This window comes from Phyllobates terribilis, unplaced genomic scaffold, assembly GCF_046119375.1.
Source record: "Phyllobates terribilis strain yellow unplaced genomic scaffold, ASM4611937v1 Scaffold_187__1_contigs__length_3656778, whole genome shotgun sequence".
NCBI classification, from domain to species: domain Eukaryota; kingdom Metazoa; phylum Chordata; class Amphibia; order Anura; family Dendrobatidae; genus Phyllobates; species Phyllobates terribilis.
This window is the reverse complement of record NW_027362947.1, coordinates 2,569,532-2,583,443: the sequence shown is the minus strand read 5'-3', so window position 1 is coordinate 2,583,443 and position 13,912 is coordinate 2,569,532. Positions and strand designations below refer to the sequence as shown.

Sequence of the window (13,912 nt, the reverse complement as noted above, 5' to 3'; positions counted from 1 at the left end):
GTTGGGTTCTCTTTTATAGTCTGCAGGCATTAAATGAAAGAAGTCAGTGTTCCAGCAGAAGGAGACAACGTTTCAGAAAAGGCATTGTAGCAAACCAAAAAAGAAATTTTAAGCGCAGCAGAGTAACCAGCGCACATACCTGTTAGCTCAGGTGAGTTTAAAAGGCTGCTGTTGATAACAAGGGCATTTGCTAAATAGATGGTGTGTGTGCAACAATATACTGAAAGGTCAATTATATTGTGCAGCTTATCTCACCACCTGTAGTTATTTAGGTGAAAGCTCCAAAATGCTTGCCTAATATGTCTGTTTATCCAAAAGGAAGTAAAAAGGGAGAGCTAGAAAGATAGCATTGCATCACATTACATGGCAATGCAATGCACAGTTGCTGAAGTTGAACCAAAATGAGCTTGTAATCTGGCTTCTGCAACTTTGAACATGAAAAATCCAATGAGGAGAAGAAAAGCAAAGCCAAAGAGTCCATCCCAAAATCCGACAAACAAGCAAAATGAACAAAAAACATTGAATTCAATTCTTTCTGATTTTAGAAACTGCATTAAAGAAGGGGTGCACCGGTCCTGGAGATACTGCAATACCAGGTCAATGCGTGGAGTGGACAGAGCAAGCTCTTTTTCCATCTCCCTGTTCTAAAAATCCATTTAATATATGGTCCCCAGATAGGGGACGTATCAGATATTAAACTGATAAGAACAGATACTACACTTGATCTTAGCCAAAAGGCCGAGAAGCGATAACCAGAATTGGTTTCAAACTACGGAGCCACCCAAGGATCCTGAAAAGTCCATTTGTGGAGATGAGCTCCTGGACTCCCGTTAAGAAGACATGTTGTCAACCTCTAGATCCCTTACATGCCTGCACTTTTCGGCTTGCTGCTGCTGCAATCCACGCGTTTTAGATCTGCATAACTCCACCTCTTTAAACACAGCACCTTCACCCCCTGCTGTTCCCACCCGCCTCAACACCGTTGGAAGGGAGGAGAACCAATTAAGGCGGGGGGTGGGGTGGAACGAGCAGCTGTCTACCCTTAGCAGGAGGGCTCCTGATTACATACCTCTCCTGCTGCTGCTGCTGCTGGCTGTCCAGCAGCAGACTGAAGGTGGCTGCTGCTGTGCACAGGTATATAAAGGCTCAGAGCCTATTATGACACGCGCAGCCAGCGTTCCATTGCCACATTCCATCTACTGCAGGCAGGATACCTGGCTGGCTGAATGTCGCTGAGAAGCTCACAGAGACCGCCATAAGCAACAGTTTAACAGAATGCCACAGACTAATCAACCAAACTTTTTGGGTTGGGTTCTCTTTTATAGTCTGCAGGCATTAAATGAAAGAAGTCAGTGTTCCAGCAGAAGGAGACAACGTTTCAGAAAAGGCATTGTAGCAAACCAAAAAAGAAATTTTAAGCGCAGCAGAGTAACCAGCGCACATACCTGTTAGCTCAGGTGAGTTTAAAAGGCTGCTGTTGATAACAAGGGCATTTGCTAAATAGATGGTGTGTGTGCAACAATATACTGAAAGGTCAATTATATTGTGCAGCTTATCTCACCACCTGTAGTTATTTAGGTGAAAGCTCCAAAATGCTTGCCTAATATGTCTGTTTATCCAAAAGGAAGTAAAAAGGGAGAGCTAGAAAGATAGCATTGCATCACATTACATGGCAATGCAATGCACAGTTGCTGAAGTTGAACCAAAATGAGCTTGTAATCTGGCTTCTGCAACTTTGAACATGAAAAATCCAATGAGGAGAAGAAAAGCAAAGCCAAAGAGTCCATCCCAAAATCCGACAAACAAGCAAAATGAACAAAAAACATTGAATTCAATTCTTTCTGATTTTAGAAACTGCATTAAAGAAGGGGTGCACCGGTCCTGGAGATACTGCAATACCAGGTCAATGCGTGGAGTGGACAGAGCAAGCTCTTTTTCCATCTCCCTGTTCTAAAAATCCATTTAATATATGGTCCCCAGATAGGGGACGTATCAGATATTAAACTGATAAGAACAGATACTACACTTGATCTTAGCCAAAAGGCCGAGAAGCGATAACCAGAATTGGTTTCAAACTACGGAGCCACCCAAGGATCCTGAAAAGTCCATTTGTGGAGATGAGCTCCTGGACTCCCGTTAAGAAGACATGTTGTCAACCTCTAGATCCCTTACATGCCTGCACTTTTCGGCTTGCTGCTGCTGCAATCCACGCGTTTTAGATCTGCATAACTCCACCTCTTTAAACACAGCACCTTCACCCCCTGCTGTTCCCACCCGCCTCAACACCGTTGGAAGGGAGGAGAACCAATTAAGGCGGGGGGTGGGGTGGAACGAGCAGCTGTCTACCCTTAGCAGGAGGGCTCCTGATTACATACCTCTCCTGCTGCTGCTGCTGCTGGCTGTCCAGCAGCAGACTGAAGGTGGCTGCTGCTGTGCACAGGTATATAAAGGCTCAGAGCCTATTATGACACGCGCAGCCAGCGTTCCATTGCCACATTCCATCTACTGCAGGCAGGATACCTGGCTGGCTGAATGTCGCTGAGAAGCTCACAGAGACCGCCATAAGCAACAGTTTAACAGAATGCCACAGACTAATCAACCAAACTTTTTGGGTTGGGTTCTCTTTTATAGTCTGCAGGCATTAAATGAAAGAAGTCAGTGTTCCAGCAGAAGGAGACAACGTTTCAGAAAAGGCATTGTAGCAAACCAAAAAAGAAATTTTAAGCGCAGCAGAGTAACCAGCGCACATACCTGTTAGCTCAGGTGAGTTTAAAAGGCTGCTGTTGATAACAAGGGCATTTGCTAAATAGATGGTGTGTGTGCAGCAATATACTGAAAGGTCAATTATATTGTGCAGCTTATCTCACCACCTGTAGTTATTTAGGTGAAAGCTCCAAAATGCTTGCCTAATATGTCTGTTTATCCAAAAGGAAGTAAAAAGGGAGAGCTAGAAAGATAGCATTGCATCACATTACATGGCAATGCAATGCACAGTTGCTGAAGTTGAACCAAAATGAGCTTGTAATCTGGCTTCTGCAACTTTGAACATGAAAAATCCAATGAGGAGAAGAAAAGCAAAGCCAAAGAGTCCATCCCAAAATCCGACAAACAAGCAAAATGAACAAAAAACATTGAATTCAATTCTTTCTGATTTTAGAAACTGCATTAAAGAAGGGGTGCACCGGTCCTGGAGATACTGCAATACCAGGTCAATGCGTGGAGTGGACAGAGCAAGCTCTTTTTCCATCTCCCTGTTCTAAAAATCCATTTAATATATGGTCCCCAGATAGGGGACGTATCAGATATTAAACTGATAAGAACAGATACTACACTTGATCTTAGCCAAAAGGCCGAGAAGCGATAACCAGAATTGGTTTCAAACTACGGAGCCACCCAAGGATCCTGAAAAGTCCATTTGTGGAGATGAGCTCCTGGACTCCCGTTAAGAAGACATGTTGTCAACCTCTAGATCCCTTACATGCCTGCACTTTTCGGCTTGCTGCTGCTGCAATCCACGCGTTTTAGATCTGCATAACTCCACCTCTTTAAACACAGCACCTTCACCCCCTGCTGTTCCCACCCGCCTCAACACCGTTGGAAGGGAGGAGAACCAATTAAGGCGGGGGGTGGGGTGGAACGAGCAGCTGTCTACCCTTAGCAGGAGGGCTCCTGATTACATACCTCTCCTGCTGCTGCTGCTGCTGGCTGTCCAGCAGCAGACTGAAGGTGGCTGCTGCTGTGCACAGGTATATAAAGGCTCAGAGCCTATTATGACACGCGCAGCCAGCGTTCCATTGCCACATTCCATCTACTGCAGGCAGGATACCTGGCTGGCTGAATGTCGCTGAGAAGCTCACAGAGACCGCCATAAGCAACAGTTTAACAGAATGCCACAGACTAATCAACCAAACTTTTTGGGTTGGGTTCTCTTTTATAGTCTGCAGGCATTAAATGAAAGAAGTCAGCGTTCCAGCAGAAGGAGACAACGTTTCAGAAAAGGCATTGTAGCAAACCAAAAAAGAAATTTTAAGCGCAGCAGAGTAACCAGCGCACATACCTGTTAGCTCAGGTGAGTTTAAAAGGCTGCTGTTGATAACAAGGGCATTTGCTAAATAGATGGTGTGTGTGCAACAATATACTGAAAGGTCAATTATATTGTGCAGCTTATCTCACCACCTGTAGTTATTTAGGTGAAAGCTCCAAAATGCTTGCCTAATATGTCTGTTTATCCAAAAGGAAGTAAAAAGGGAGAGCTAGAAAGATAGCATTGCATCACATTACATGGCAATGCAATGCACAGTTGCTGAAGTTGAACCAAAATGAGCTTGTAATCTGGCTTCTGCAACTTTGAACATGAAAAATCCAATGAGGAGAAGAAAAGCAAAGCCAAAGAGACCATCCCAAAATCCGACAAACAAGCAAAATGAACAAAAATCATTGAATTCAATTCTTTCTGATTTTAGAAACTGCATTAAAGAAGGGGTGCACCGGTCCTGGAGATACTGCAATACCAGGTCAATGCGTGGAGTGGACAGAGCAAGCTCTTTTTCCATCTCCCTGTTCTAAAAATCCATTTAATATATGGTCCCCAGATAGGGGACGTATCAGATATTAAACTGATAAGAACAGATACTACACCTGATCTTAGCCAAAAGGCCGAGAAGCGATAACCAGAATTGGTTTCAAACTACGGAGCCACCCAAGGATCCTGAAAAGTCCATTTGTGGAGATGAGCTCCTGGACTCCCGTTAAGAAAACATGTTGTCAACCTCTAGATCCCTTACATGCCTGCACTTTTCGGCTTGCTGCTGCTGCAATCCACGCGTTTTAGATCTGCATAACTCCACCTCTTTAAACACAGCACCTTCACCCCCTGCTGTTCCCACCCGCCTCAACACCGTTGGAAGGGAGGAGAACCAATTAAGGCGGGGGGTGGGGTGGAACGAGCAGCTGTCTACCCTTAGCAGGAGGGCTCCTGATTACATACCTCTCCTGCTGCTGCTGCTGCTGGCTGTCCAGCAGCAGACTGAAGGTGGCTGCTGCTGTGCACAGGTATATAAAGGCTCAGAGCCTATTATGACACGCGCAGCCAGCGTTCCATTGCCACATTCCATCTACTGCAGGCAGGATACCTGGCTGGCTGAATGTCGCTGAGAAGCTCACAGAGACCGCCATAAGCAACAGTTTAACAGAATGCCACAGACTAATCAACCAAACTTTTTGGGTTGGGTTCTCTTTTATAGTCTGCAGGCATTAAATGAAAGAAGTCAGCGTTCCAGCAGAAGGAGACAACGTTTCAGAAAAGGCATTGTAGCAAACCAAAAAAGAAATTTTAAGCGCAGCAGAGTAACCAGCGCACATACCTGTTAGCTCAGGTGAGTTTAAAAGGCTGCTGTTGATAACAAGGGCATTTGCTAAATAGATGGTGTGTGTGCAACAATATACTGAAAGGTCAATTATATTGTGCAGCTTATCTCACCACCTGTAGTTATTTAGGTGAAAGCTCCAAAATGCTTGCCTAATATGTCTGTTTATCCAAAAGGAAGTAAAAAGGGAGAGCTAGAAAGATAGCATTGCATCACATTACATGGCAATGCAATGCACAGTTGCTGAAGTTGAACCAAAATGAGCTTGTAATCTGGCTTCTGCAACTTTGAACATGAAAAATCCAATGAGGAGAAGAAAAGCAAAGCCAAAGAGTCCATCCCAAAATCCGACAAACAAGCAAAATGAACAAAAAACATTGAATTCAATTCTTTCTGATTTTAGAAACTGCATTAAAGAAGGGGTGCACCGGTCCTGGAGATACTGCAATACCAGGTCAATGCGTGGAGTGGACAGAGCAAGCTCTTTTTCCATCTCCCTGTTCTAAAAATCCATTTAATATATGGTCCCCAGATAGGGGACGTATCAGATATTAAACTGATAAGAACAGATTTTTTTTTTTTTTTTTTTTGAAAGCCCGAATTCGTGTACAAAACCCGAGTGCGCTTAAAAAAGTGACAAGTGCCACAAAAAAAGTGCACTAGGATGCTGGTCTTCTTGAAACCCTCTCCAAAAGGAGAAGGGTCCCCCAAACCATTCCCCGTCCCTCCGAGCCAAAAGGCCACAGCGAGGAACAGGGACAAAAAGCCACCTCCAGCCGAAGCCAGAGGCGACCCAATCTTACCCCCAGCACCTGCCCGAGTTCTCACCCGAGCAAGGCACTGGGAGCCAAAGACTGTGCTCCCCTCCCGGAAGAGGGGAGCCAACAACGCTCTCCTCCCGAAAGAGGAGAGCCAGGGGGGTTCAGGGGGGAGCGGAACCTGATGGCCACACACTCCCCCCCTAGACCTGCCAAGAGAGGAACCCGTAAGGGAACCGCATCCCGACAAAATCCTAGTAGGACGTGACACACGTGAATAAGTGGACACACAGTAACAAAGAAATTAAATAAATAGTGAAGGTTTCACAGTATAATACTGCCCGGACCTTCGACCGGGAATTGAAAAATTCCCCATCCTAAGGCCAGAAGGCCCGGAATAAGGGTGTGTGCGAAGAAAGAAAATTTGAAGTGCTTGTGCAAATGTGCCATAAACTCAAGTGGGGTTCCCAATCCCAGTGAGTTAAGGCACCCCAGGGTCACCACTCCTGGGGCACTTCACACTTCGGGCTTTCGATCTTCCCCGGCCCAATGGCGTCGATCCTGGGGGGCCATGCTTTCCACCAGATGACTATATTAGCCACCTGGCGTACTAACAAGCGCCTAAACCCCAGTGTGCATAATGTATCAATCTACTAGGGCGGCCAACATCCAAAACCGCCTTTTCGAAAGATACTACACTTGATCTTAGCCAAAAGGCCGAGAAGCGATAACCAGAATTGGTTTCAAACTACGGAGCCACCCAAGGATCCTGAAAAGTCCATTTGTGGAGATGAGCTCCTGGACTCCCGTTAAGAAGACATGTTGTCAACCTCTAGATCCCTTACATGCCTGCACTTTTCGGCTTGCTGCTGCTGCAATCCACGCGTTTTAGATCTGCATAACTCCACCTCTTTAAACACAGCACCTTCACCCCCTGCTGTTCCCACCCGCCTCAACACCGTTGGAAGGGAGGAGAACCAATTAAGGCGGGGGGTGGGGTGGAACGAGCAGCTGTCTACCCTTAGCAGGAGGGCTCCTGATTACATACCTCTCCTGCTGCTGCTTCTGCTGGCTGTCCAGCAGCAGACTGAAGGTGGCTGCTGCTGTGCACAGGTATATAAAGGCTCAGAGCCTATTATGACACGCGCAGCCAGCGTTCCATTGCCACATTCCATCTACTGCAGGCAGGATACCTGGCTGGCTGAATGTCGCTGAGAAGCTCACAGAGACCGCCATAAGCAACAGTTTAACAGAATGCCACAGACTAATCAACCAAACTTTTTGGGTTGGGTTCTCTTTTATAGTCTGCAGGCATTAAATGAAAGAAGTCAGTGTTCCAGCAGAAGGAGACAACGTTTCAGAAAAGGCATTGTAGCAAACCAAAAAAGAAATTTTAAGCGCAGCAGAGTAACCAGCGCACATACCTGTTAGCTCAGGTGAGTTTAAAAGGCTGCTGTTGATAACAAGGGCATTTGCTAAATAGATGGTGTGTGTGCAACAATATACTGAAAGGTCAATTATATTGTGCAGCTTATCTCACCACCTGTAGTTATTTAGGTGAAAGCTCCAAAATGCTTGCCTAATATGTCTGTTTATCCAAAAGGAAGTAAAAAGGGAGAGCTAGAAAGATAGCATTGCATCACATTACATGGCAATGCAATGCACAGTTGCTGAAGTTGAACCAAAATGAGCTTGTAATCTGGCTTCTGCAACTTTGAACATGAAAAATCCAATGAGGAGAAGAAAAGCAAAGCCAAAGAGTCCATCCCAAAATCCGACAAACAAGCAAAATGAACAAAAAACATTGAATTCAATTCTTTCTGATTTTAGAAACTGCATTAAAGAAGGGGTGCACCGGTCCTGGAGATACTGCAATACCAGGTCAATGCGTGGAGTGGACAGAGCAAGCTCTTTTTCCATCTCCCTGTTCTAAAAATCCATTTAAAATATGGTCCCCAGATAGGGGACGTATCAGATATTAAACTGATAAGAACAGATACTACACTTGATCTTAGCCAAAAGGCCGAGAAGCGATAACCAGAATTGGTTTCAAACTACGGAGCCACCCAAGGATCCTGAAAAGTCCATTTGTGGAGATGAGCTCCTGGACTCCCGTTAAGAAGACATGTTGTCAACCTCTAGATCCCTTACATGCCTGCACTTTTCGGCTTGCTGCTGCTGCAATCCACGCGTTTTAGATCTGCATAACTCCACCTCTTTAAACACAGCACCTTCACCCCCTGCTGTTCCCACCCGCCTCAACACCGTTGGAAGGGAGGAGAACCAATTAAGGCGGGGGGTGGGGTGGAACGAGCAGCTGTCTACCCTTAGCAGGAGGGCTCCTGATTACATACCTCTCCTGCTGCTGCTGCTGCTGGCTGTCCAGCAGCAGACTGAAGGTGGCTGCTGCTGTGCACAGGTATATAAAGGCTCAGAGCCTATTATGACACGCGCAGCCAGCGTTCCATTGCCACATTCCATCTACTGCAGGCAGGATACCTGGCTGGCTGAATGTCGCTGAGAAGCTCACAGAGACCGCCATAAGCAACAGTTTAACAGAATGCCACAGACTAATCAACCAAACTTTTTGGGTTGGGTTCTCTTTTATAGTCTGCAGGCATTAAATGAAAGAAGTCAGTGTTCCAGCAGAAGGAGACAACGTTTCAGAAAAGGCATTGTAGCAAACCAAAAAAGAAATTTTAAGCGCAGCAGAGTAACCAGCGCACATACCTGTTAGCTCAGGTGAGTTTAAAAGGCTGCTGTTGATAACAAGGGCATTTGCTAAATAGATGGTGTGTGTGCAACAATATACTGAAAGGTCAATTATATTGTGCAGCTTATCTCACCACCTGTAGTTATTTAGGTGAAAGCTCCAAAATGCTTGCCTAATATGTCTGTTTATCCAAAAGGAAGTAAAAAGGGAGAGCTAGAAAGATAGCATTGCATCACATTACATGGCAATGCAATGCACAGTTGCTGAAGTTGAACCAAAATGAGCTTGTAATCTGGCTTCTGCAACTTTGAACATGAAAAATCCAATGAGGAGAAGAAAAGCAAAGCCAAAGAGTCCATCCCAAAATCCGACAAACAAGCAAAATGAACAAAAAACATTGAATTCAATTCTTTCTGATTTTAGAAACTGCATTAAAGAAGGGGTGCACCGGTCCTGGAGATACTGCAATACCAGGTCAATGCGTGGAGTGGACAGAGCAAGCTCTTTTTCCATCTCCCTGTTCTAAAAATCCATTTATTATATGGTCCCCAGATAGGGGACGTATCAGATATTAAACTGATAAGAACAGATTTTTTTTTTTTTTTTATCGAAAGCCCGAATTCGTGTACAAAACCCGAGTGCGCTTAAAAAAGTGACAAGTGCCACAAAAAAAAGTGCACTAGGATGCTGGTCTTCTTGAAACCCTCTCCAAAAGGAGAAGGGTCCCCCAAACCATTCCCCGTCCCTCCGAGCCAGAAGGCCACAGCGAGGAACAGGGACAAATAGCCACCTCCAGCCGGAGCCAGAGGCGACCCAATCTTACCCCCAATACCTGCCCGAGTTCTCACCCGAGCAAGGCACTGGGAGCCAAAGACTGTGCTCCCCTCCCGGAAGAGGGGAGCCAACAACGCTCTCCTCCCGAAAGAGGAGAGCCAGTGGGGTTCAGGGGGGAGCGGAACCTGATGGCCACACACTCCCCCCCTAGACCTGCCAAGAGAGGAACCCGTAAGGGAACCGCATCCCGACAAAATCCTAGTAAGGACGTGGACACACGTGAAAAAGTGGACACACAGTGACAAAAAAAAATTAAATAAATAGTGAAGGTTTCACAGTATAATACTGCCCGGACCTTCGACCGGGAATTGAAAAATTCCCCATCCTAAGGCCAGAAGGCCCGGAATAAGGGTGTGTGTGAAGAAAGAAATATTGAAGTGCTAGTGCAAATGTGCCATAAACTCAAGTGGGGTTCCCAATCCCAGTGAGTTAAGGCACCCCAGGGTCACCACTCCTGGGGCACTTCACACTTCGGGCTTTCGATCTTCCCCGGCCCAATGGCGTCGATCCTGGGGGGCCATGCTTTCCACCAGATGACTATATTAGCCACCTGGCGTACTAACAAGCGCCTAAACCCCAGTGTGCATAATGTATCAATCTACTAGGGCGGCCAACATCCAAAACCGCCTTTTCGAAAGATACTACACTTGATCTTAGCCAAAAGGCCGAGAAGCGATAACCAGAATTGGTTTCAAACTACGGAGCCACCCAAGGATCCTGAAAAGTCCATTTGTGGAGATGAGCTCCTGGACTCCCGTTAAGAAGACATGTTGTCAACCTCTAGATCCCTTACATGCCTGCACTTTTCGGCTTGCTGCTGCTGCAATCCACGCGTTTTAGATCTGCATAACTCCACCTCTTTAAACACAGCACCTTCACCCCCTGCTGTTCCCACCCGCCTCAACACCGTTGGAAGGGAGGAGAACCAATTAAGGCGGGGGGTGGGGTGGAACGAGCAGCTGTCTACCCTTAGCAGGAGGGCTCCTGATTACATACCTCTCCTGCTGCTGCTGCTGCTGGCTGTCCAGCAGCAGACTGAAGATGGCTGCTGCTGTGCACAGGTATATAAAGGCTCAGAGCCTATTATGACACGCGCAGCCAGCGTTCCATTGCCACATTCCATCTACTGCAGGCAGGATACCTGGCTGGCTGAATGTCGCTGAGAAGCTCACAGAGACCGCCATAAGCAACAGTTTAACAGAATGCCACAGACTAATCAACCAAACTTTTTGGGTTGGGTTCTCTTTTATAGTCTGCAGGCATTAAATGAAAGAAGTCAGTGTTCCAGCAGAAGGAGACAACGTTTCAGAAAAGGCATTGTAGCAAACCAAAAAAGAAATTTTAAGCGCAGCAGAGTAACCAGCGCACATACCTGTTAGCTCAGGTGAGTTTAAAAGGCTGCTGTTGATAACAAGGGCATTTGCTAAATAGATGGTGTGTGTGCAACAATATACTGAAAGGTCAATTATATTGTGCAGCTTATCTCACCACCTGTAGTTATTTAGGTGAAAGCTCCAAAATGCTTGCCTAATATGTCTGTTTATCCAACAGGAAGTAAAAAGGGAGAGCTAGAAAGATAGCATTGCATCACATTACATGGCAATGCAATGCACAGTTGCTGAAGTTGAACCAAAATGAGCTTGTAATCTGGCTTCTGCAACTTTGAACATGAAAAATCCAATGAGGAGAAGAAAAGCAAAGCCAAAGAGTCCATCCCAAAATCCGACAAACAAGCAAAATGAACAAAAAACATTGAATTCAATTCTTTCTGATTTTAGAAACTGCATTAAAGAAGGGGTGCACCGGTCCTGGAGATACTGCAATACCAGGTCAATGCGTGGAGTGGACAGAGCAAGCTCTTTTTCCATCTCCCTGTTCTAAAAATCCATTTAATATATGGTCCCCAGATAGGGGACGTATCAGATATTAAACTGATAAGAACAGATACTACACTTGATCTTAGCCAAAAGGCCGAGAAGCGATAACCAGAATTGGTTTCAAACTACGGAGCCACCCAAGGATCCTGAAAAGTCCATTTGTGGAGATGAGCTCCTGGACTCCCGTTAAGAAGACATGTTGTCAACCTCTAGATCCCTTACATGCCTGCACTTTTCGGCTTGCTGCTGCTGCAATCCACGCGTTTTAGATCTGCATAACTCCACCTCTTTAAACACAGCACCTTCACCCCCTGCTGTTCCCACCCGCCTCAACACCGTTGGAAGGGAGGAGAATCAATTAAGGCGGGGGGTGGGGTGGAACGAGCAGCTGTCTACCCTTAGCAGGAGGGCTCCTGATTACATACCTCTCCTGCTGCTGCTGCTGCTGGCTGTCCAGCAGCAGACTGAAGGTGGCTGCTGCTGTGCACAGGTATATAAAGGCTCAGAGCCTATTATGACACGCGCAGCCAGCGTTCCATTGCCACATTCCATCTACTGCAGGCAGGATACCTGGCTGGCTGAATGTCGCTGAGAAGCTCACAGAGACCGCCATAAGCAACAGTTTAACAGAATGCCACAGACTAATCAACCAAACTTTTTGGGTTGGGTTCTCTTTTATAGTCTGCAGGCATTAAATGAAAGAAGTCAGTGTTCCAGCAGAAGGAGACAACGTTTCAGAAAAGGCATTGTAGCAAACCAAAAAAGAAATTTTAAGTGCAGCAGAGTAACCAGCGCACATACCTGTTAGCTCAGGTGAGTTTAAAAGGCTGCTGTTGATAACAAGGGCATTTGCTAAATAGATGGTGTGTGTGCAACAATATACTGAAAGGTCAATTATATTGTGCAGCTTATCTCACCACCTGTAGTTATTTAGGTGAAAGCTCCAAAATGCTTGCCTAATATGTCTGTTTATCCAAAAGGAAGTAAAAAGGGAGAGCTAGAAAGATAGCATTGCATCACATTACATGGCAATGCAATGCACAGTTGCTGAAGTTGAACCAAAATGAGCTTGTAATCTGGCTTCTGCAACTTTGAACATGAAAAATCCAATGAGGAGAAGAAAAGCAAAGCCAAAGAGTCCATCCCAAAATCTGACAAACAAGCAAAATGAACAAAAAACATTGAATTCAATTCTTTCTGATTTTAGAAACTGCATTAAAGAAGGGGTGCACCGGTCCTGGAGATACTGCAATACCAGGTCAATGCGTGGAGTGGACAGAGCAAGCTCTTTTTCCATCTCCCTGTTCTAAAAATTCATTTAATATATGGTCCCCAGATAGGGGACGTATCAGATATTAAACTGATAAGAACAGATACTACACTTGATCTTAGCCAAAAGGCCGAGAAGCGATAACCAGAATTGGTTTCAAACTACGGAGCCACCCAAGGATCCTGAAAAGTCCATTTGTGGAGATGAGCTCCTGGACTCCCGTTAAGAAGACATGTTGTCAACCTCTAGATCCCTTACATGCCTGCACTTTTCGGCTTGCTGTTGCTGCAATCCACGCGTTTTAGATCTGCATAACTCCACCTCTTTAAACACAGCACCTTCACCCCCTGCTGTTCCCACCCGCCTCAACACCGTTGGAAGGGAGGAGAACCAATTAAGGCGGGGGGTGGGGTGGAACGAGCAGCTGTCTACCCTTAGCAGGAGGGCTCCTGATTACATACCTCTCCTGCTGCTGCTGCTGCTGGCTGTCCAGCAGCAGACTGAAGGTGGCTGCTGCTGTGCACAGGTATATAAAGGCTCAGAGCCTATTATGACACGCGCAGCCAGCGTTCCATTGCCACATTCCATCTACTGCAGGCAGGATACCTGGCTGGCTGAATGTCGCTGAGAAGCTCACAGAGACCGCCATAAGCAACAGTTTAACAGAATGCCACAGACTAATCAACCAAACTTTTTGGGTTGGGTTCTCTTTTATAGTCTGCAGGCATTAAATGAAAGAAGTCAGTGTTCCAGCAGAAGGAGACAACGTTTCAGAAAAGGCATTGTAGCAAACCAAAAAAGAAATTTTAAGCGCAGCAGAGTAACCAGCGCACATACCTGTTAGCTCAGGTGAGTTTAAAAGGCTGCTGTTGATAACAAGGGCATTTGCTAAATAGATGGTGTGTGTGCAACAATATACTGAAAGGTCAATTATATTGTGCAGCTTATCTCACCACCTGTAGTTATTTAGGTGAAAGCTCCAAAATGCTTGCCTAATATGTCTGTTTATCCAAAAGGAAGTAAAAAGGGAGAGCTAGAAAGATAGCATTGCATCACATTACATGGCAATGCAATGCACAGTTGCTGAAGTTGAA

General features: G+C 45.7%; 9 non-coding genes and 2 pseudogenes across 9 annotated transcripts; all 11 read right to left on the bottom strand.

Moving 5' to 3' along the window:
* Positions 1-559: 559 nt before the first annotated feature.
* Positions 560-750, bottom strand: LOC141213048 (U2 spliceosomal RNA). Its single transcript, XR_012282626.1, has one exon. It is a non-coding gene; the product is annotated as a U2 spliceosomal RNA (small nuclear RNA).
* A 1,115-nt stretch (positions 751-1,865) lies between these two features.
* On the bottom strand, positions 1,866-2,056 carry LOC141213047 (U2 spliceosomal RNA). Its single transcript, XR_012282625.1, has one exon. It is a non-coding gene; the product is annotated as a U2 spliceosomal RNA (small nuclear RNA).
* Positions 2,057-3,171: 1,115 nt separating this feature from the next.
* LOC141213044 (U2 spliceosomal RNA) lies at positions 3,172-3,362 on the bottom strand. Its single transcript, XR_012282623.1, has one exon. It is a non-coding gene; the product is annotated as a U2 spliceosomal RNA (small nuclear RNA).
* Positions 3,363-4,477: 1,115 nt separating this feature from the next.
* LOC141213117 (U2 spliceosomal RNA) lies at positions 4,478-4,668 on the bottom strand. The gene has a single exon (XR_012282693.1). It is a non-coding gene; the product is annotated as a U2 spliceosomal RNA (small nuclear RNA).
* A 1,115-nt stretch (positions 4,669-5,783) lies between these two features.
* LOC141213194 (U2 spliceosomal RNA) lies at positions 5,784-5,967 on the bottom strand. The gene has a single exon (XR_012282752.1). It is a non-coding gene; the product is annotated as a U2 spliceosomal RNA (small nuclear RNA).
* A 794-nt stretch (positions 5,968-6,761) lies between these two features.
* Positions 6,762-6,853, bottom strand: LOC141213254 (U2 spliceosomal RNA; annotated as a pseudogene).
* A 1,115-nt stretch (positions 6,854-7,968) lies between these two features.
* On the bottom strand, positions 7,969-8,159 carry LOC141213068 (U2 spliceosomal RNA). Its single transcript, XR_012282646.1, has one exon. It is a non-coding gene; the product is annotated as a U2 spliceosomal RNA (small nuclear RNA).
* A 1,115-nt stretch (positions 8,160-9,274) lies between these two features.
* Positions 9,275-9,457, bottom strand: LOC141213211 (U2 spliceosomal RNA). Its single transcript, XR_012282764.1, has one exon. It is a non-coding gene; the product is annotated as a U2 spliceosomal RNA (small nuclear RNA).
* A 799-nt stretch (positions 9,458-10,256) lies between these two features.
* On the bottom strand, positions 10,257-10,348 carry LOC141213252 (U2 spliceosomal RNA; annotated as a pseudogene).
* A 1,115-nt stretch (positions 10,349-11,463) lies between these two features.
* Positions 11,464-11,654, bottom strand: LOC141213043 (U2 spliceosomal RNA). The gene has a single exon (XR_012282622.1). It is a non-coding gene; the product is annotated as a U2 spliceosomal RNA (small nuclear RNA).
* A 1,115-nt stretch (positions 11,655-12,769) lies between these two features.
* Positions 12,770-12,960, bottom strand: LOC141212839 (U2 spliceosomal RNA). The gene has a single exon (XR_012282425.1). It is a non-coding gene; the product is annotated as a U2 spliceosomal RNA (small nuclear RNA).
* Between the last annotated feature and the right edge of the window lie 952 nt (positions 12,961-13,912).